General features: G+C 41.9%; 27 non-coding genes across 27 annotated transcripts; 17 read left to right on the plus strand and 10 right to left on the minus strand.

The window, feature by feature from the left end:
* Positions 1-964: 964 nt before the first annotated feature.
* On the minus strand, positions 965-1046 carry TRNAS-GCU (transfer RNA serine (anticodon GCU)). The gene has a single exon. It is a non-coding gene; the product is annotated as a tRNA-Ser (tRNA).
* A 228-nt stretch (positions 1047-1274) lies between these two features.
* TRNAT-AGU (transfer RNA threonine (anticodon AGU)) lies at positions 1275-1348 on the plus strand. The gene has a single exon. It is a non-coding gene; the product is annotated as a tRNA-Thr (tRNA).
* A 609-nt stretch (positions 1349-1957) lies between these two features.
* On the plus strand, positions 1958-2031 carry TRNAT-UGU (transfer RNA threonine (anticodon UGU)). The gene has a single exon. It is a non-coding gene; the product is annotated as a tRNA-Thr (tRNA).
* Positions 2032-2408: 377 nt separating this feature from the next.
* TRNAS-GCU (transfer RNA serine (anticodon GCU)) lies at positions 2409-2490 on the minus strand. The gene has a single exon. It is a non-coding gene; the product is annotated as a tRNA-Ser (tRNA).
* A 236-nt stretch (positions 2491-2726) lies between these two features.
* TRNAT-AGU (transfer RNA threonine (anticodon AGU)) lies at positions 2727-2800 on the plus strand. The gene has a single exon. It is a non-coding gene; the product is annotated as a tRNA-Thr (tRNA).
* Positions 2801-3857: 1057 nt separating this feature from the next.
* TRNAS-GCU (transfer RNA serine (anticodon GCU)) lies at positions 3858-3939 on the minus strand. The gene has a single exon. It is a non-coding gene; the product is annotated as a tRNA-Ser (tRNA).
* A 228-nt stretch (positions 3940-4167) lies between these two features.
* On the plus strand, positions 4168-4241 carry TRNAT-AGU (transfer RNA threonine (anticodon AGU)). The gene has a single exon. It is a non-coding gene; the product is annotated as a tRNA-Thr (tRNA).
* Positions 4242-4842: 601 nt separating this feature from the next.
* On the plus strand, positions 4843-4916 carry TRNAT-UGU (transfer RNA threonine (anticodon UGU)). The gene has a single exon. It is a non-coding gene; the product is annotated as a tRNA-Thr (tRNA).
* A 682-nt stretch (positions 4917-5598) lies between these two features.
* On the plus strand, positions 5599-5671 carry TRNAT-AGU (transfer RNA threonine (anticodon AGU)). The gene has a single exon. It is a non-coding gene; the product is annotated as a tRNA-Thr (tRNA).
* A 609-nt stretch (positions 5672-6280) lies between these two features.
* On the plus strand, positions 6281-6354 carry TRNAT-UGU (transfer RNA threonine (anticodon UGU)). Its single transcript has one exon. It is a non-coding gene; the product is annotated as a tRNA-Thr (tRNA).
* Positions 6355-6731: 377 nt separating this feature from the next.
* Positions 6732-6813, minus strand: TRNAS-GCU (transfer RNA serine (anticodon GCU)). The gene has a single exon. It is a non-coding gene; the product is annotated as a tRNA-Ser (tRNA).
* A 236-nt stretch (positions 6814-7049) lies between these two features.
* On the plus strand, positions 7050-7123 carry TRNAT-AGU (transfer RNA threonine (anticodon AGU)). The gene has a single exon. It is a non-coding gene; the product is annotated as a tRNA-Thr (tRNA).
* A 1057-nt stretch (positions 7124-8180) lies between these two features.
* Positions 8181-8262, minus strand: TRNAS-GCU (transfer RNA serine (anticodon GCU)). The gene has a single exon. It is a non-coding gene; the product is annotated as a tRNA-Ser (tRNA).
* Positions 8263-8490: 228 nt separating this feature from the next.
* Positions 8491-8564, plus strand: TRNAT-AGU (transfer RNA threonine (anticodon AGU)). Its single transcript has one exon. It is a non-coding gene; the product is annotated as a tRNA-Thr (tRNA).
* A 601-nt stretch (positions 8565-9165) lies between these two features.
* Positions 9166-9239, plus strand: TRNAT-UGU (transfer RNA threonine (anticodon UGU)). Its single transcript has one exon. It is a non-coding gene; the product is annotated as a tRNA-Thr (tRNA).
* Positions 9240-9921: 682 nt separating this feature from the next.
* TRNAT-AGU (transfer RNA threonine (anticodon AGU)) lies at positions 9922-9995 on the plus strand. Its single transcript has one exon. It is a non-coding gene; the product is annotated as a tRNA-Thr (tRNA).
* A 1055-nt stretch (positions 9996-11050) lies between these two features.
* Positions 11051-11132, minus strand: TRNAS-GCU (transfer RNA serine (anticodon GCU)). Its single transcript has one exon. It is a non-coding gene; the product is annotated as a tRNA-Ser (tRNA).
* A 228-nt stretch (positions 11133-11360) lies between these two features.
* TRNAT-AGU (transfer RNA threonine (anticodon AGU)) lies at positions 11361-11434 on the plus strand. Its single transcript has one exon. It is a non-coding gene; the product is annotated as a tRNA-Thr (tRNA).
* Positions 11435-12059: 625 nt separating this feature from the next.
* TRNAT-UGU (transfer RNA threonine (anticodon UGU)) lies at positions 12060-12133 on the plus strand. The gene has a single exon. It is a non-coding gene; the product is annotated as a tRNA-Thr (tRNA).
* Positions 12134-12510: 377 nt separating this feature from the next.
* TRNAS-GCU (transfer RNA serine (anticodon GCU)) lies at positions 12511-12592 on the minus strand. The gene has a single exon. It is a non-coding gene; the product is annotated as a tRNA-Ser (tRNA).
* Positions 12593-12828: 236 nt separating this feature from the next.
* On the plus strand, positions 12829-12902 carry TRNAT-AGU (transfer RNA threonine (anticodon AGU)). Its single transcript has one exon. It is a non-coding gene; the product is annotated as a tRNA-Thr (tRNA).
* Positions 12903-13959: 1057 nt separating this feature from the next.
* TRNAS-GCU (transfer RNA serine (anticodon GCU)) lies at positions 13960-14041 on the minus strand. The gene has a single exon. It is a non-coding gene; the product is annotated as a tRNA-Ser (tRNA).
* A 228-nt stretch (positions 14042-14269) lies between these two features.
* Positions 14270-14343, plus strand: TRNAT-AGU (transfer RNA threonine (anticodon AGU)). The gene has a single exon. It is a non-coding gene; the product is annotated as a tRNA-Thr (tRNA).
* Positions 14344-14944: 601 nt separating this feature from the next.
* On the plus strand, positions 14945-15018 carry TRNAT-UGU (transfer RNA threonine (anticodon UGU)). Its single transcript has one exon. It is a non-coding gene; the product is annotated as a tRNA-Thr (tRNA).
* A 377-nt stretch (positions 15019-15395) lies between these two features.
* On the minus strand, positions 15396-15477 carry TRNAS-GCU (transfer RNA serine (anticodon GCU)). Its single transcript has one exon. It is a non-coding gene; the product is annotated as a tRNA-Ser (tRNA).
* A 229-nt stretch (positions 15478-15706) lies between these two features.
* TRNAT-AGU (transfer RNA threonine (anticodon AGU)) lies at positions 15707-15780 on the plus strand. The gene has a single exon. It is a non-coding gene; the product is annotated as a tRNA-Thr (tRNA).
* A 1057-nt stretch (positions 15781-16837) lies between these two features.
* Positions 16838-16919, minus strand: TRNAS-GCU (transfer RNA serine (anticodon GCU)). The gene has a single exon. It is a non-coding gene; the product is annotated as a tRNA-Ser (tRNA).
* Between the last annotated feature and the right edge of the window lie 166 nt (positions 16920-17085).

A 17085-nucleotide genomic window follows, 5' to 3' on the forward strand; every position in this document is an offset into this window, starting at 1 on the left:
GTCCGAGCAAAGTCAAAAATATGGATGCTGGCTAAACGCCCAAAAGAAAGAAATGTCCTCATCTTCTTTATAGGATAGCATTAAGCACCATGCAAGAGGAATTGGAAAACAAGGCAGGATTTCTAAGGCCTGGTTGATAGGTCACGTAACGCACCCTTCTGGATTGGAAATAGAAAACTCCCATGCCTGCAAAGACAATAAAAAATCTACAAAGCAAGATACCAAGTTGGAAAAGGCATGCAGAGCACAATGGATTAGCCGTCCATCGACTTAACCCCTCGGCCACCTCGTCTTTAAAAGGCAACCACTCCAGGTGAGACATTCTGACAACATGATCAACAAGTCTTTGGCTGCATTTTCATTGAAGGTCACATATTAAGCACTGGCTGAATGGACCGTAACTCAAAAAATGCAAGCTGCAACTGCTCCGTCAATATACAGCATTTTGTAGACATTTTAATCATTGCATAGCAATTCCCATTTTCTGACTTTCTGACTTTTTGGCTTTTTGGCATTGGTTGTCATGGCGCTGTGGCTTAGTTGGTCTTGTAAACAGGAGATCCTGAGTTCGAATCTCAGCAGTGCCTTTCTTTCTTTGCAATTTTGAGCTTTTCATACCAAGAAGTAGACGTTCAATCATATGTGACTTCAAACTTGTCTATCCCACAGTCCTAAGAATGTCCGAGCAAAGTCAAAAATATGTATGCTGGCTGAATGCCCAAAAGAAGGAAATGTCCTCATCTTCTTTATTGGATAGTATTAAGCACCATGCAAGATAAATGGAAAAACAATGCAGGATTACTAATGCCAGGTTGATAGGTCACATGAGGCACGTTTCTGAATCAAAAATAGAAAACTGCCATGGTGGCAGCATCCACTGCATATGCTGACAATAAAGTATCTACAAGGCAAGTTGCAAAGAATCTACTAGGCAAGCTGCAAAGTGGTAAAAGGTAGAAGAAACCGACAAGGATGGGATTTGAACCCATGCATGCAGAGCACAATGGATTAGCAGTCCATCGCCTTAACCACTCGGCCACCTCGTCTACATAAGTCCCTACCTCCAGGTGATAGATTCTGAGAACAGGGTCAAAAAGTTTTTTGCTGCATTTTTATTGAAGGTCACAGATCAGGCACTAGCTGAGGGGACCGTAACTCCAAGTTGGTGAAAAAATGCAAGCTGCAACCACTCCATCAATGCACAACATTTAGTAGAAATTTGAATCATTGCGTAAGAAATTCCCATTTTCTGGCTTTTCTGCTGGACTTCACTTGGCGCTGTGGCTTAGGTGGTTAAAGCGCCTGTCTAGTAAACAGGAGATCCTGAGTTCAAATCTCAGCAGTGCCTTTTTTCCCCCTAAATTTTAAGCTTTTCATACCAAAAAGCAGATGTTCAATCCTATCTGACATCAATATTGTCCATCCCACAGCCCTAAGACAGTCCGAGCAAAGTCAAAAATATGGATGCTGGCTAAACGCCCAAAAGAAAGAAATGTCCTCATCTTCTTTATAGGATAGCATTAAGCACCATGCAAGAGGAATTGGAAAACAAGGCAGGATTTCTAAGGCCTGGTTGATAGGTCACGTAACGCACCCTTCTGGATTGGAAATAGAAAACTCCCATGCCTGCAAAGACAATAAAAAATCTACAAAGCAAGATACCAAGTTGGAAAAGACATGCAGAGCACAATGGATTAGCCGTCCATCGACTTAACCCCTCGGCCACCTCGTCTTTAAAAGGCAACCTCTCCAGGTGAGACATTCTGACAACATGATCAACAAGTCTTTGGCTGCATTTTCATTGAAGGTCACATATTGAGCACTGGCTGAATGGACCGTAACTCAAAAAATGCAAGCTGCAACTGCTCCGTCAATATACAGCATTTTGTAGACATTTTAATCATTGCATAGCAATTCCCATTTTCTGACTTTCTGACTTTTTGGCATTGGTTGTCATGGCGCTGTGGCTTAGTTGGTTAAAGTGCCTGTCTTGTAAACAGGAGATCCTGAGTTCGAATCTCAGCAGTGCCTTTCTTTCTTTGCAATTTTGAGCTTTTCATACCAAGAAGTAGACGTTCAATCATATGTGACTTCAAACTTGTCTATCCCACAGTCCTAAGAATGTCCGAGCAAAGTCAAAAATATGTATGCTGGCTGAATGCCCAAAAGAAGGAAATGTCCTCATCTTCTTTATTGGATAGTATTAAGCACCATGCAAGAGAAATGGAAAAACAATGCAGGATTACTAATGCCAGGTTGATAGGTCACATGAGGCACGTTTCTGAATCAAAAATAGAAAACTGCCATGGTGGCAGCATCCACTGCATATGCTGACAATAAAGAATCTACAAGGCAAGTTGCAAAGAATCTACTAGGCAAGCTGCAAAGTGGTAAAAAGTAGAAGAAACCGACGAAGATGGGATTTGAACCCATGCATGCAGAGCACAATGGATTAGCAGTCCATCGCCTTAACCACTCGGCCACCTCGTCTACATAAGTCCCTACCTCCAGATGATAGATTCTGAGAACAGGGTCAAAAAGTTTTTTGCTGCATTTTTATTGAAGGTCACAGATCAGGCACTGGCTGAGGGGACCGTAACTCCAAGTTGGTGAAAAATGCACACTCCATCAATGCACAACACTCCATCAATGCACAACATTTAGTAGAAATTTGAATAATTGCGTAAGAAATTCCCATTTTCTGGCTTTTCTGCTGGACTTCACTTGGCGCTGTGGCTTAGGTTGTTAAAGCGCCTGTCTAGTAAACAGGAGATCCTGAGTTCAAATCTCAGCAGTGCCTTTTTTTTCCCCTAAATTTTAAGCTTTTCATACCAAAAAGCAGACGTTCAATCCTATCTGAAATCAATATTGTCCATCCCACAGCCCTAAGACAGTCCGAGCAAAGTCAAAAATATGGATGCTGGCTAAACGCCCAAAAGAAAGAAATGTCCTCATCTTCTTTATAGGATAGCATTAAGCACCATGCAAGAGGAATTGGAAAACAAGGCAGGATTTCTAAGGCCTGGTTGATAGGTCACGTAACGCACCCTTCTGGATTGGAAATAGAAAACTCCCATGCCTGCAAAGACAATAAAAAATCTACAAAGCAAAATACCAAGTTGGAAAAGGCATGCAGAGCACAATGGATTAGCCGTCCATCGACTTAACCCCTCGGCCACCTCGTCTTTAAAAGGCAACCACTCCAGGTGAGACATTCTGACAACATGATCAACAAGTCTTTGGCTGCATTTTCATTGAAGGTCACATATTAAGCACTGGCTGAATGGACCGTAACTCAAAAAATGCAAGCTGCAACTGCTCCGTCAATATACAGCATTTTGTAGACATTTTAATCATTGCATAGCAATTCCCATTTTCTGACTTTCTGACTTTTTGGCTTTTTGGCATTGGTTGTCATGGCGCTGTGGCTTAGTTGGTCTTGTAAACAGGAGATCCTGAGTTCGAATCTCAGCAGTGCCTTTCTTTCTTTGCAATTTTGAGCTTTTCATACCAAGAAGTAGACGTTCAATCATATGTGACTTCAAACTTGTCTATCCCACAGTCCTAAGAATGTCCGAGCAAAGTCAAAAATATGTATGCTGGCTGAATGCCCAAAAGAAGGAAATGTCCTCATCTTCTTTATTGGATAGTATTAAGCACCATGCAAGAGAAATGGAAAAACAATGCAGGATTACTAATGCCAGGTTGATAGGTCACATGAGGCACGTTTCTGAATCAAAAATAGAAAACTGCCATGGTGGCAGCATCCACTGCATATGCTGACAATAAAGAATCTACAAGGCAAGTTGCAAAGAATCTACTAGGCAAGCTGCAAAGTGGTAAAAAGTAGAAGAAACCGACGAAGATGGGATTTGAACCCATGCATGCAGAGCACAATGGATTAGCAGTCCATCGCCTTAACCACTCGGCCACCTCGTCTACATAAGTCCCTACCTCCAGATGATAGATTCTGAGAACAGGGTCAAAAAGTTTTTTGCTGCATTTTTATTGAAGGTCACAGATCAGGCACTGGCTGAGGGGACCGTAACTCCAAGTTGGTGAAAAAATGCAAGCTGCAACCACTCCATCAATGCACAACATTTAGTAGAAATTTGAATCATTGCGTAAGAAATTCCCATTTTCTGGCTTTTCTGCTGGACTTCATGTGGTGCTGTGGCTTAGTTGGTTAAAGCGCCTGTCTAGTAAACAGGAGATCCTGAGTTCAAATCTCAGCAGTGCCTTTTTTCCCACTAAATTTTAAGCTTTTCATACCAAAAAGCAGATGTTCAATCCTATCTGACATCAATATTGACCATCCCACAGCCCTAAGACAGTCCGAGCAAAGTCAAAAATATGGATGCTGGCTAAACATCCAAAAGAAAGAAATGTCCTCATCTTCTTTATAGGATAGCATTAAGCACCATGCAAGAGGAATTGGAAAACAAGGCAGGATTTCTAAGGCCTGGTTGATAGGTCACGTAACGCACCCTTCTGGATTGGAAATAGAAAACTCCCATGCCTGCAAAGACAATAAAAAATCTTCAAAGCAAGATACCAAGTTGGAAAAGGCATGCAGAGCACAATGGATTAGCCGTCCATCGACTTAACCCCTCGGCCACCTCGTCTTTAAAAGGCAACCACTCCAGGTGAGACATTCTGACAACATGATCAACAAGTCTTTGGCTGCATTTTCATTGAAGGTCACATATTAAGCACTGGCTGAATGGACCGTAACTCAAAAAATGCAAGCTGCAACTGCTCCGTCAATATACAGCATTTTGTATACATTTTAATCATTGCATAGCAATTCCCATTTTCTGACTTTAAGGCAAGGGTTGTCATGGCGCTGTGGCTTAGTTGGTTAAAGCGCCTGTCTTGTAAACAGGAGATCCTGAGTTCGAATCTCAGCAGTGCCTTTCTTTCTTTGCAATTTTGAGCTTTTCATACCAAGAAGTAGACGTTCAATCATATGTGACTTCAAACTTGTCTATCCCACAGTCCTAAGAATGTCCGAGCAAAGTCAAAAATATGTATGCTGGCTGAATGCCCAAAAGAAGGAAATGTCCTCATCTTCTTTATTGGATAGTATTAAGCACCATGCAAGAGAAATGGAAAAACAATGCAGGATTACTAATGCCAGGTTGATAGGTCACATGAGGCACGTTTCTGAATCAAAAATAGAAAACTGCCATGGTGGCAGCATCCACTGCATATGCTGACAATAAAGAATCTACAAGGCAAGTTGCAAAGAATCTACTAGGCAATCTGCAAAGTGGTAAAAGGTAGAAGGAACCGACAAGGATTTGAACCCAAGCATGCAGAGCACAATGGATTAGCAGTCCATCACCTTAACCACTCGGCCACCTCGTCTACATAAGTCCCTACCTCCAGGTGATAGATTCTGAGAACAGGGTCAAAAAGTTTTTTGCTGCATTTTTATTGAAGGTCACAGATCAGGCACTAGCTGAGGGGACCGTAACTCCAAGTTGGTGAAAAAATGCAAGCTGCAACCACTCCATCAATGCACAACATTTAGTAGAAATTTGAATCATTGCGTAGGAAATTCCCATTTTCTGGCTTTTCTGCTGAACTTCACTTGGCGCTGTGGCTTAGGTGGTTAAGCGCCTGTCTAGTAAACAGGAGATCCTGAGTTCAAATCTCAGCAGTGCCTTTTTTCCCCCTAAATTTTAAGCTTTTCATACCAAAAAGCAGATGTTCAATCCTATCTGACATCAATATTGTCCATCCCACAGCCCTAAGACAGTCCGAGCAAAGTCAAAAATATGGATGCTGGCTAAACGCCCAAAAGAAAGAAATGTCCTCATCTTCTTTATAGGATAGCATTAAGCACCATGCAAGAGGAATTGGAAAACAAGGCAGGATTTCTAAGGCCTGGTTGATAGGTCACGTAACGCACCCTTCTGGATTGGAAATAGAAAACTCCCATGCCTGCAAAGACAATAAAAAATCTACAAAGCAAGATACCAAGTTGGAAAAGACATGCAGAGCACAATGGATTAGCCGTCCATCGACTTAACCCCTCGGCCACCTCGTCTTTAAAAGGCAACCTCTCCAGGTGAGACATTCTGACAACATGATCAACAAGTCTTTGGCTGCATTTTCATTGAAGGTCACATATTGAGCACTGGCTGAATGGACCGTAACTCAAAAAATGCAAGCTGCAACTGCTCCGTCAATATACAGCATTTTGTAGACATTTTAATCATTGCATAGCAATTCCCATTTTCTGACTTTCTGACTTTTTGGCATTGGTTGTCATGGCGCTGTGGCTTAGTTGGTTAAAGTGCCTGTCTTGTAAACAGGAGATCCTGAGTTCGAATCTCAGCAGTGCCTTTCTTTCTTTGCAATTTTGAGCTTTTCATACCAAGAAGTAGACGTTCAATCATATGTGACTTCAAACTTGTCTATCCCACAGTCCTAAGAATGTCCGAGCAAAGTCAAAAATATGTATGCTGGCTGAATGCCCAAAAGAAGGAAATGTCCTCATCTTCTTTATTGGATAGTATTAAGCACCATGCAAGAGAAATGGAAAAACAATGCAGGATTACTAATGCCAGGTTGATAGGTCACATGAGGCACGTTTCTGAATCAAAAATAGAAAACTGCCATGGTGGCAGCATCCACTGCATATGCTGACAATAAAGAATCTACAAGGCAAGTTGCAAAGAATCTACTAGGCAAGCTGCAAAGTGGTAAAAAGTAGAAGAAACCGACGAAGATGGGATTTGAACCCATGCATGCAGAGCACAATGGATTAGCAGTCCATCGCCTTAACCACTCGGCCACCTCGTCTACATAAGTCCCTACCTCCAGATGATAGATTCTGAGAACAGGGTCAAAAAGTTTTTTGCTGCATTTTTATTGAAGGTCACAGATCAGGCACTGGCTGAGGGGACCGTAACTCCAAGTTGGTGAAAAATGCACACTCCATCAATGCACAACACTCCATCAATGCACAACATTTAGTAGAAATTTGAATAATTGCGTAAGAAATTCCCATTTTCTGGCTTTTCTGCTGGACTTCACTTGGCGCTGTGGCTTAGGTTGTTAAAGCGCCTGTCTAGTAAACAGGAGATCCTGAGTTCAAATCTCAGCAGTGCCTTTTTTTTCCCCTAAATTTTAAGCTTTTCATACCAAAAAGCAGACGTTCAATCCTATCTGAAATCAATATTGTCCATCCCACAGCCCTAAGACAGTCCGAGCAAAGTCAAAAATATGGATGCTGGCTAAACGCCCAAAAGAAAGAAATGTCCTCATCTTCTTTATAGGATAGCATTAAGCACCATGCAAGAGGAATTGGAAAACAAGGCAGGATTTCTAAGGCCTGGTTGATAGGTCACGTAACGCACCCTTCTGGATTGGAAATAGAAAACTCCCATGCCTGCAAAGACAATAAAAAATCTACAAAGCAAGATACCAAGTTGGAAAAGGCATGCAGAGCACAATGGATTAGCCGTCCATCGACTTAACCCCTCGGCCACCTCGTCTTTAAAAGGCAACCACTCCAGGTGAGACATTCTGACAACATGATCAACAAGTCTTTGGCTGCATTTTCATTGAAGGTCACATATTAAGCACTGGCTGAATGGACCGTAACTCAAAAAATGCAAGCTGCAACTGCTCCGTCAATATACAGCATTTTGTAGACATTTTAATCATTGCATAGCAATTCCCATTTTCTGACTTTCTGACTTTTTGGCTTTTTGGCATTGGTTGTCATGGCGCTGTGGCTTAGTTGGTCTTGTAAACAGGAGATCCTGAGTTCGAATCTCAGCAGTGCCTTTCTTTCTTTGCAATTTTGAGCTTTTCATACCAAGAAGTAGACGTTCAATCATATGTGACTTCAAACTTGTCTATCCCACAGTCCTAAGAATGTCCGAGCAAAGTCAAAAATATGTATGCTGGCTGAATGCCCAAAAGAAGGAAATGTCCTCATCTTCTTTATTGGATAGTATTAAGCACCATGCAAGAGAAATGGAAAAACAATGCAGGATTACTAATGCCAGGTTGATAGGTCACATGAGGCACGTTTCTGAATCAAAAATAGAAAACTGCCATGGTGGCAGCATCCACTGCATATGCTGACAATAAAGAATCTACAAGGCAAGTTGCAAAGAATCTACTAGGCAAGCTGCAAAGTGGTAAAAAGTAGAAGAAACCGACGAAGATGGGATTTGAACCCATGCATGCAGAGCACAATGGATTAGCAGTCCATCGCCTTAACCACTCGGCCACCTCGTCTACATAAGTCCCTACCTCCAGATGATAGATTCTGAGAACAGGGTCAAAAAGTTTTTTGCTGCATTTTTATTGAAGGTCACAGATCAGGCACTGGCTGAGGGGACCGTAACTCCAAGTTGGTGAAAAAATGCAAGCTGCAACCACTCCATCAATGCACAACATTTAGTAGAAATTTGAATCATTGCGTAAGAAATTCCCATTTTCTGGCTTTTCTGCTGGACTTCATGTGGTGCTGTGGCTTAGTTGGTTAAAGCGCCTGTCTAGTAAACAGGAGATCCTGAGTTCAAATCTCAGCAGTGCCTTTTTTCCCACTAAATTTTAAGCTTTTCATACCAAAAAGCAGATGTTCAATCCTATCTGACATCAATATTGACCATCCCACAGCCCTAAGACAGTCCGAGCAAAGTCAAAAATATGGATGCTGGCTAAACATCCAAAAGAAAGAAATGTCCTCATCTTCTTTATAGGATAGCATTAAGCACCATGCAAGAGGAATTGGAAAACAAGGCAGGATTTCTAAGGCCTGGTTGATAGGTCACGTAACGCACCCTTCTGGATTGGAAATAGAAAACTCCCATGCCTGCAAAGACAATAAAAAATCTTCAAAGCAAGATACCAAGTTGGAAAAGGCATGCAGAGCACAATGGATTAGCCGTCCATCGACTTAACCCCTCGGCCACCTCGTCTTTAAAAGGCAACCACTCCAGGTGAGACATTCTGACAACATGATCAACAAGTCTTTGGCTGCATTTTCATTGAAGGTCACATATTAAGCACTGGCTGAATGGACCGTAACTCAAAAAATGCAAGCTGCAACTGCTCCGTCAATATACAGCATTTTGTATACATTTTAATCATTGCATAGCAATTCCCATTTTCTGACTTTAAGGCAAGGGTTGTCATGGCGCTGTGGCTTAGTTGGTTAAAGCGCCTGTCTTGTAAACAGGAGATCCTGAGTTCGAATCTCAGCAGTGCCTTTCTTTCTTTGCAATTTTGAGCTTTTCATACCAAGAAGTAGACGTTCAATCATATGTGACTTCAAACTTGTCTATCCCACAGTCCTAAGAATGTCCGAGCAAAGTCAAAAATATGTATGCTGGCTGAATGCCCAAAAGAAGGAAATGTCCTCATCTTCTTTATTGGATAGTATTAAGCACCATGCAAGAGAAATGGAAAAACAATGCAGGATTACTAATGCCAGGTTGATAGGTCACATGAGGCACGTTTCTGAATCAAAAATAGAAAACTGCCATGGTGGCAGCATCCACTGCATATGCTGACAATAAAGAATCTACAAGGCAAGTTGCAAAGAATCTACTAGGCAATCTGCAAAGTGGTAAAAGGTAGAAGGAACCGACAAGGATTTGAACCCAAGCATGCAGAGCACAATGGATTAGCAGTCCATCACCTTAACCACTCGGCCACCTCGTCTACATAAGTCCCTACCTCCAGGTGATAGATTCTGAGAACAGGGTCAAAAAGTTTTTTGCTGCATTTTTATTGAAGGTCACAGATCAGGCACTAGCTGAGGGGACCGTAACTCCAAGTTGGTGAAAAAATGCAAGCTGCAACCACTCCATCAATGCACAACATTTAGTAGAAATTTGAATCATTGCGTAGGAAATTCCCATTTTCTGGCTTTTCTGCTGAACTTCACTTGGCGCTGTGGCTTAGGTGGTTAAAGCGCCTGTCTAGTAAACAGGAATTTCTGAGTTCAAATCTCAGCAGTGCCTTTTTTCACCAAAATTTTAAGCTTTTCATACCAAAAAGCAGATGTTCAATCCTATCTGACATCAATATTGTCCATCCCACAGCCCTAAGACAGTCCGAGCAAAGTCAAAAATATGGATGCTGGCTAAACGCCCAAAAGAAAGAAATGTCCTCATCTTCTTTATAGGATAGCATTAAGCACCATGCAAGAGGAATTGGAAAACAAGGCAGGATTTCTAAGGCCTGGTTGATAGGTCACGTAACGCACCCTTCTAGATTGGAAATAGAAAACTCCCATGCCTGCAAAGACAATAAAAAATCTACAAAGCAAGATACCAAGTTGGAAAAGGCATGCAGAGCACAATGGATTAGCCGTCCATCGACTTAACCCCTCGGCCACCTCGTCTTTAAAAGGCAACCACTCCAGGTGAGACATTCTGACAACATGATCAACAAGTCTTTGGCTGCATTTTCATTGAAGGTCACATATTAAGCACTGGCTGAATGGACCGTAACTCAAAAAATGCAAGCTGCAACTGCTCCGTCAATATACCGCATTTTGTAGACATTTTAATCATTGCATAGCAATTCCCATTTTCTGACTTTCTGACTTTTTGGCTTTTTGGCATTGGTTGTCATGGCGCTGTGGCTTAGTTGGTCTTGTAAACAGGAGATCCTGAGTTCGAATCTCAGCAGTGCCTTTCTTTCTTTGCAATTTTGAGCTTTTCATACCAAGAAGTAGACGTTCAATCATATGTGACTTCAAACTTGTCTATCCCACAGTCCTAAGAATGTCCGAGCAAAGTCAAAAATATGTATGCTGGCTGAATGCCCAAAAGAAGGAAATGTCCTCATCTTCTTTATTGGATAGTATTAAGCACCATGCAAGAGAAATGGAAAAACAATGCAGGATTACTAATGCCAGGTTGATAGGTCACATGAGGCACGTTTCTGAATCAAAAATAGAAAACTGCCATGGTGGCAGCATCCACTGCATATGCTGACAATAAAGTATCTACAAGGCAAGTTGCAAAGAATCTACTAGGCAAGCTGCAAAGTGGTAAAAGGTAGAAGAAACCGACAAGGATGGGATTTGAACCCATGCATGCAGAGCACAATGGATTAGCAGTCCATCGCCTTAACCACTCGGCCACCTCGTCTACATAAGTCCCTACCTCCAGGTGATAGATTCTGAGAACAGGGTCAAAAAGTTTTTTGCTGCATTTTTATTGAAGGTCACAGATCAGGCACTAGCTGAGGGGACCGTAACTCCAAGTTGGTGAAAAAATGCAAGCTGCAACCACTCCATCAATGCACAACATTTAGTAGAAATTTGAATCATTGCGTAAGAAATTCCCATTTTCTGGCTTTTCTGCTGGACTTCACTTGGCGCTGTGGCTTAGGTGGTTAAAGCGCCTGTCTAGTAAACAGGAGATCCTGAGTTCAAATCTCAGCAGTGCCTTTTTTCCCCCTAAATTTTAAGCTTTTCATACCAAAAAGCAGATGTTCAATCCTATCTGACATCAATATTGTCCATCCCACAGCCCTAAGACAGTCCGAGCAAAGTCAAAAATATGGATGCTGGCTAAACGCCCAAAAGAAAGAAATGTCCTCATCTTCTTTATAGGATAGCATTAAGCACCATGCAAGAGGAATTGGAAAACAAGGCAGGATTTCTAAGGCCTGGTTGATAGGTCACGTAACGCACCCTTCTGGATTGGAAATAGAAAACTCCCATGCCTGCAAAGACAATAAAAAATCTACAAAGCAAGATACCAAGTTGGAAAAGACATGCAGAGCACAATGGATTAGCCGTCCATCGACTTAACCCCTCGGCCACCTCGTCTTTAAAAGGCAACCTCTCCAGGTGAGACATTCTGACAACATGATCAACAAGTCTTTGGCTGCATTTTCATTGAAGGTCACATATTGAGCACTGGCTGAATGGACCGTAACTCAAAAAATGCAAGCTGCAACTGCTCCGTCAATATACAGCATTTTGTAGACATTTTAATCATTTCATAGCAATTCCCATTTTCTGACTTTCTGACTTTCTGACTTTCTGACTTTTTGGCATTGGTTGTCATGGCGCTGTGGCTTAGTTGGTTAAAGCGCCTGTCTTGTAAACAGGAGATCCTGAGTTCGAATCTCAGCAGTGCCTTTCTTTCTTTGCAATTTTGAGCTTTTCATAACAAGAAGTAGACGTTCAATCATATGTGACTTCAAACTTGTCTATCCCACAGTCCTAAGAATGTCCGAGCAAAGTCAAAAATATGTATGCTGGCTGAATGCCCAAAAGAAGGAAATGTCCTCATCTTCTTTATTGGATAGTATTAAGCACCATGCAAGAGAAATGGAAAAACAATGCAGGATTACTAATGCCAGGTTGATAGGTCACATGAGGCACGTTTCTGAATCAAAAATAGAAAACTGCCATGGTGGGAGCATCCACTGCATATGCTGACAATAAAGAATCTACAAGGCAAGTTGCAAAGAATCTACTAGGCAATCTGCAAAGTGGTAAAAGGTAGAAGGATCCGACGAGGATGGGATTTGAACCCATGCATGCAGAGCACAATGGATTAGCAGTCCATCGCCTTAACCACTCGGCCACCTCGTCTACATAAGTCCCTACCTCCAGGTGATAGATTCTGAGAACAGGGTCAAAAAGTTTTTTGCTGCATTTTTATTGAAGGTCACAGATCAGGCACTGGCTGAGGGGACCGTAACTCCAAGTTGGTGAAAAATGCACACTCCATCAATGCACAACACTCCATCAATGCACAACATTTAGTAGAAATTTGAATAATTGCGTAAGAAATTCCCATTTTCTGGCTTTTCTGCTGGACTTCACTTGGCGCTGTGGCTTAGGTGGTTAAAGCGCCTGTCTAGTAAACAGGAGATCCTGAGTTCAAATCTCAGCAGTGCCTTTTTTTTCCCCTAAATTTTAAGCTTTTCATACCAAAAAGCAGACGTTCAATCCTATCTGAAATCAATATTGTCCATCCCACAGCCCTAAGACAGTCCGAGCAAAGTCAAAAATATGGATGCTGGCTAAACGCCCAAAAGAAAGAAATGTCCTCATCTTCTTTATAGGATAGCATTAAGCACCATGCAAGAGGAATTGGAAAACAAGGCAGGATTTCTAAGGCCTGGTTGATAGGTCACGTAACGCACCCTTCTGGATTGGAAATAGAAAACTCCCATGCCTGCAAAGACAATAAAAAATCTACAAAGCAAGATACCAAGTTGGAAAAGGCATGCAGAGCACAATGGATTAGCCGTCCATCGACTTAACCCCTCGGCCACCTCGTCTTTAAAAGGCAACCACTCCAGGTGAGACATTCTGACAACATGATCAACAAGTCTTTGGCTGCATTTTCATTGAAGGTCACATATTAAGCACTGGCTGAATGGACCGTAACTAAAAAAATGCAAGCTGCAACTGCTCCGTCAATATACAGCATTTTGTAGACATTTTAATCATTGCATAGCAATTCCCATTTTCTGACTTTCTGACTTTTTGGCTTTTTGGCATTGGTTGTCATGGCGCTGTGGCTTAGTTGGTCTTGTAAACAGGAGATCCTGAGTTCGAATCTCAGCAGTGCCTTTCTTTCTTTGCAATTTTGAGCTTTTCATACCAAGAAGTAGACGTTCAATCATATGTGACTTCAAACTTGTCTATCCCACAGTCCTAAGAATGTCCGAGCAAAGTCAAAAATATGTATGCTGGCTGAATGCCCAAAAGAAGGAAATGTCCTCATCTTCTTTATTGGATAGTATTAAGCACCATGAAAGAGAAATGGAAAAACAATGCAGGATTACTAATGCCAGGTTGATAGGTCACACGAGGCACGTTTCTGAATCAAAAATAGAAAACTGCCATGGTGGGAGCATCCACTGCATATGCTGACAATAAAGAATCTACAAGGCAAGTTGCAAAGAATCTACTAGGCAAGCTGCAAAGTGGTAAAAAGTAGAAGAAACCGACAAAGATGGGATTTGAACCCATGCATGCAGAGCACAATGGATTAGCAGTCCATCGCCTTAACCACTCGGCCACCTCGTCTACATAAGTCGCTACCTCCAGATGATAGATTCTGAGAACAGGGTCAAAAAGTTTTTTGCTGCATTTTTATTGAAGGTCACAGATCAGGCACTGGCTGAGGGGACCGTAACTCCAAGTTGGTGAAAAAATGCAAGCTGCAACCACTCCATCAATGCACAACATTTAGTAGAAATTTGAATCATTGCGTAAGAAATTCCCATTTTCTGGCTTTTCTGCTGGACTTCATGTGGTGCTGTGGCTTAGTTGGTTAAAGCGCCTGTCTAGTAAACAGGAGATCCTGAGTTCAAATCTCAGCAGTGCCTTTTTTCCCACTAAATTTTAAGCTTTTCATACCAAAAAGCAGATGTTCAATCCTATCTGACATCAATATTGACCATCCCACAGCCCTAAGACAGTCCGAGCAAAGTCAAAAATATGGATGCTGGCTAAACATCCAAAAGAAAGAAATGTCCTCATCTTCTTTATAGGATAGCATTAAGCACCATGCAAGAGGAATTGGAAAACAAGGCAGGATTTCTAAGGCCTGGTTGATAGGTCACGTAACGCACCCTTCTGGATTGGAAATAGAAAACTCCCATGCCTGCAAAGACAATAAAAAATCTTCAAAGCAAGATACCAAGTTGGAAAAGGCATGCAGAGCACAATGGATTAGCCGTCCATCGACTTAACCCCTCGGCCACCTCGTCTTTAAAAGGCAACCACTCCAGGTGAGACATTCTGACAACATGATCAACAAGTCTTTGGCTGCATTTTCATTGAAGGTCACATATTAAGCACTGGCTGAATGGACCGTAACTCAAAAAATGCAAGCTGCAACTGCTCCGTCAATATACAGCATTTTGTATACATTTTAATCATTGCATAGCAATTCCCATTTTCTGACTTTAAGGCAAGGGTTGTCATGGCGCTGTGGCTTAGTTGGTTAAAGCGCCTGTCTTGTAAACAGGAGATCCTGAGTTCGAATCTCAGCAGTGCCTTTCTTTCTTTGCAATTTTGAGCTTTTCATACCAAGAAGTAGACGTTCAATCATATGTGACTTCAAACTTGTCTATCCCACAGTCCTAAGAATGTCCGAGCAAAGTCAAAAATATGTATGCTGGCTGAATGCCCAAAAGAAGGAAATGTCCTCATCTTCTTTATTGGATAGTATTAAGCACCATGCAAGAGAAATGGAAAAACAATGCAGGATTACTAATGCCAGGTTGATAGGTCACATGAGGCACGTTTCTGAATCAAAAATAGAAAACTGCCATGGTGGCAGCATCCACTGCATATGCTGACAATAAAGAATCTACAAGGCAAGTTGCAAAGAATCTACTAGGCAATCTGCAAAGTGGTAAAAAGTAGAAGAAATCGACGAGGATGGGATTTGAACCCATGCATGCAGAGCACAATGGATTAGCAGTCCATCGCCTTAACCACTCGGCCACCTCGTCTACATAAGTCCCTACCTCCAGGTGATAGATTCTGAGAACAGGGTCAAAAAGTTTTTTGCTGCATTTTTATTGAAGGTCACAGATCAGGCACTGGCTGAGGGGACCGTAACTCCAAGTTGGTGAAAAAAATGCAAGCTGCAACCACTCCATCAATACACAACATTTAGTAGAAATTTGAATCATTGCGTAAGAAATTCCCATTTTCTGGCTTTTCTGCTGGACTTCACTTGGCGCTGTGGCTTAGGTGGTTAAAGCGCCTGTCTAGTAAACAGGAGATCCTGAGTTCAAATCTCAGCAGTGCCTTTTTTTTCCCCTAAATTTTAAGCTTTTCATACCAAAAAGCAGATGTTCAATCCTATCTGACATCAATATTGTCCATCCCACAGCCCTAAGACAGTCTTAGCAAAGTCAAAAATATAGATGCTGGCTAAATGCCCAAAAGAAAGAAATGTCCTCATCTTCTTTATAGGATAGCATTAAGCACCATGCAAGAGGAATTGGAAAACAAGGCAGGATTTCTAAGGCCTGGTTGATAGGTCACGTAACGCACCCTTCTGGATTGGAAATAGAAAACTCCCATGCCTGCAAAGACAATAAAAAATCTACAAAGCAAGATACCAAGTTGGAAAAGGCATGCAGAGCACAATGGATTAGCCGTCCATCGACTTAACCCCTCGGCCACCTCGTCTTTAAAAGGCAACCACTCCAGGTGAGACATTCTGACAACATGATCAACAAGTCTTTGGCTGCATTTTCATTGAAGGTCACATATTAAGCACTGGCTGAATGGACCGTAACTCAAAAAATGCAAGCTGCAACTGCTCCGTCAATATACAGCATTTTGTAGACATTTTAATCATTGCATAGCAATTCCCATTTTCTGACTTTCTGACTTTTTGGCTTTTTGGCATTGGTTGTCATGGCGCTGTGGCTTAGTTGGTCTTGTAAACAGGAGATCCGGAGTTCGAATCTCAGCAGTGCCTTTCTTTCTTTGCAATTTTGAGCTTTTCATACCAAGAAGTAGACGTTCAATCATATGTGACTTCAAACTTGTCTATCCCACAGTCCTAAGAATGTCCGAGCAAAGTCAAAAATATGTATGCTGGCTGAATGCCCAAAAGAAGGAAATGTCCTCATCTTCTTTATTGGATAGTATTAAGCACCATGCAAGAGAAATGGAAAAACAATGCAGGATTACTAATGCCAGGTTGATAGGTCACATGAGGCACGTTTCTGAATCAAAAATAGAAAACTGCCATGGTGGGAGCATCCACTGCATATGCTGACAATAAAGAATCTACAAGGCAAGTTGCAAAGAATCTACTAGGCAAGCTGCAAAGTGGTAAAAAGTAGAAGAAACCGACGAGGATGGGATTTGAACCCATGCATGCAGAGCACAATGGATTAGCAGTCCATCGCCTTAACCACTCGGCCACCTCGTCTGCATAAGTCCCTACCTCCAGGTGATAGATTCTGAGAACAGGGTCAAAAAGTTTTTTGCTGCATTTTTATTGAAGGTCACAGATCAGGCACTGGCTGAGGGGACCGTAACTCCGAGTTGGTGAAAAAATGCAAGCTGCAACCACTCCATCAATGCACAACATTTAG

The sequence above is a fragment of the Hyla sarda genome, chromosome 6 (genome assembly GCF_029499605.1).
Source record: "Hyla sarda isolate aHylSar1 chromosome 6, aHylSar1.hap1, whole genome shotgun sequence".
Classification (NCBI taxonomy): domain Eukaryota; kingdom Metazoa; phylum Chordata; class Amphibia; order Anura; family Hylidae; genus Hyla; species Hyla sarda.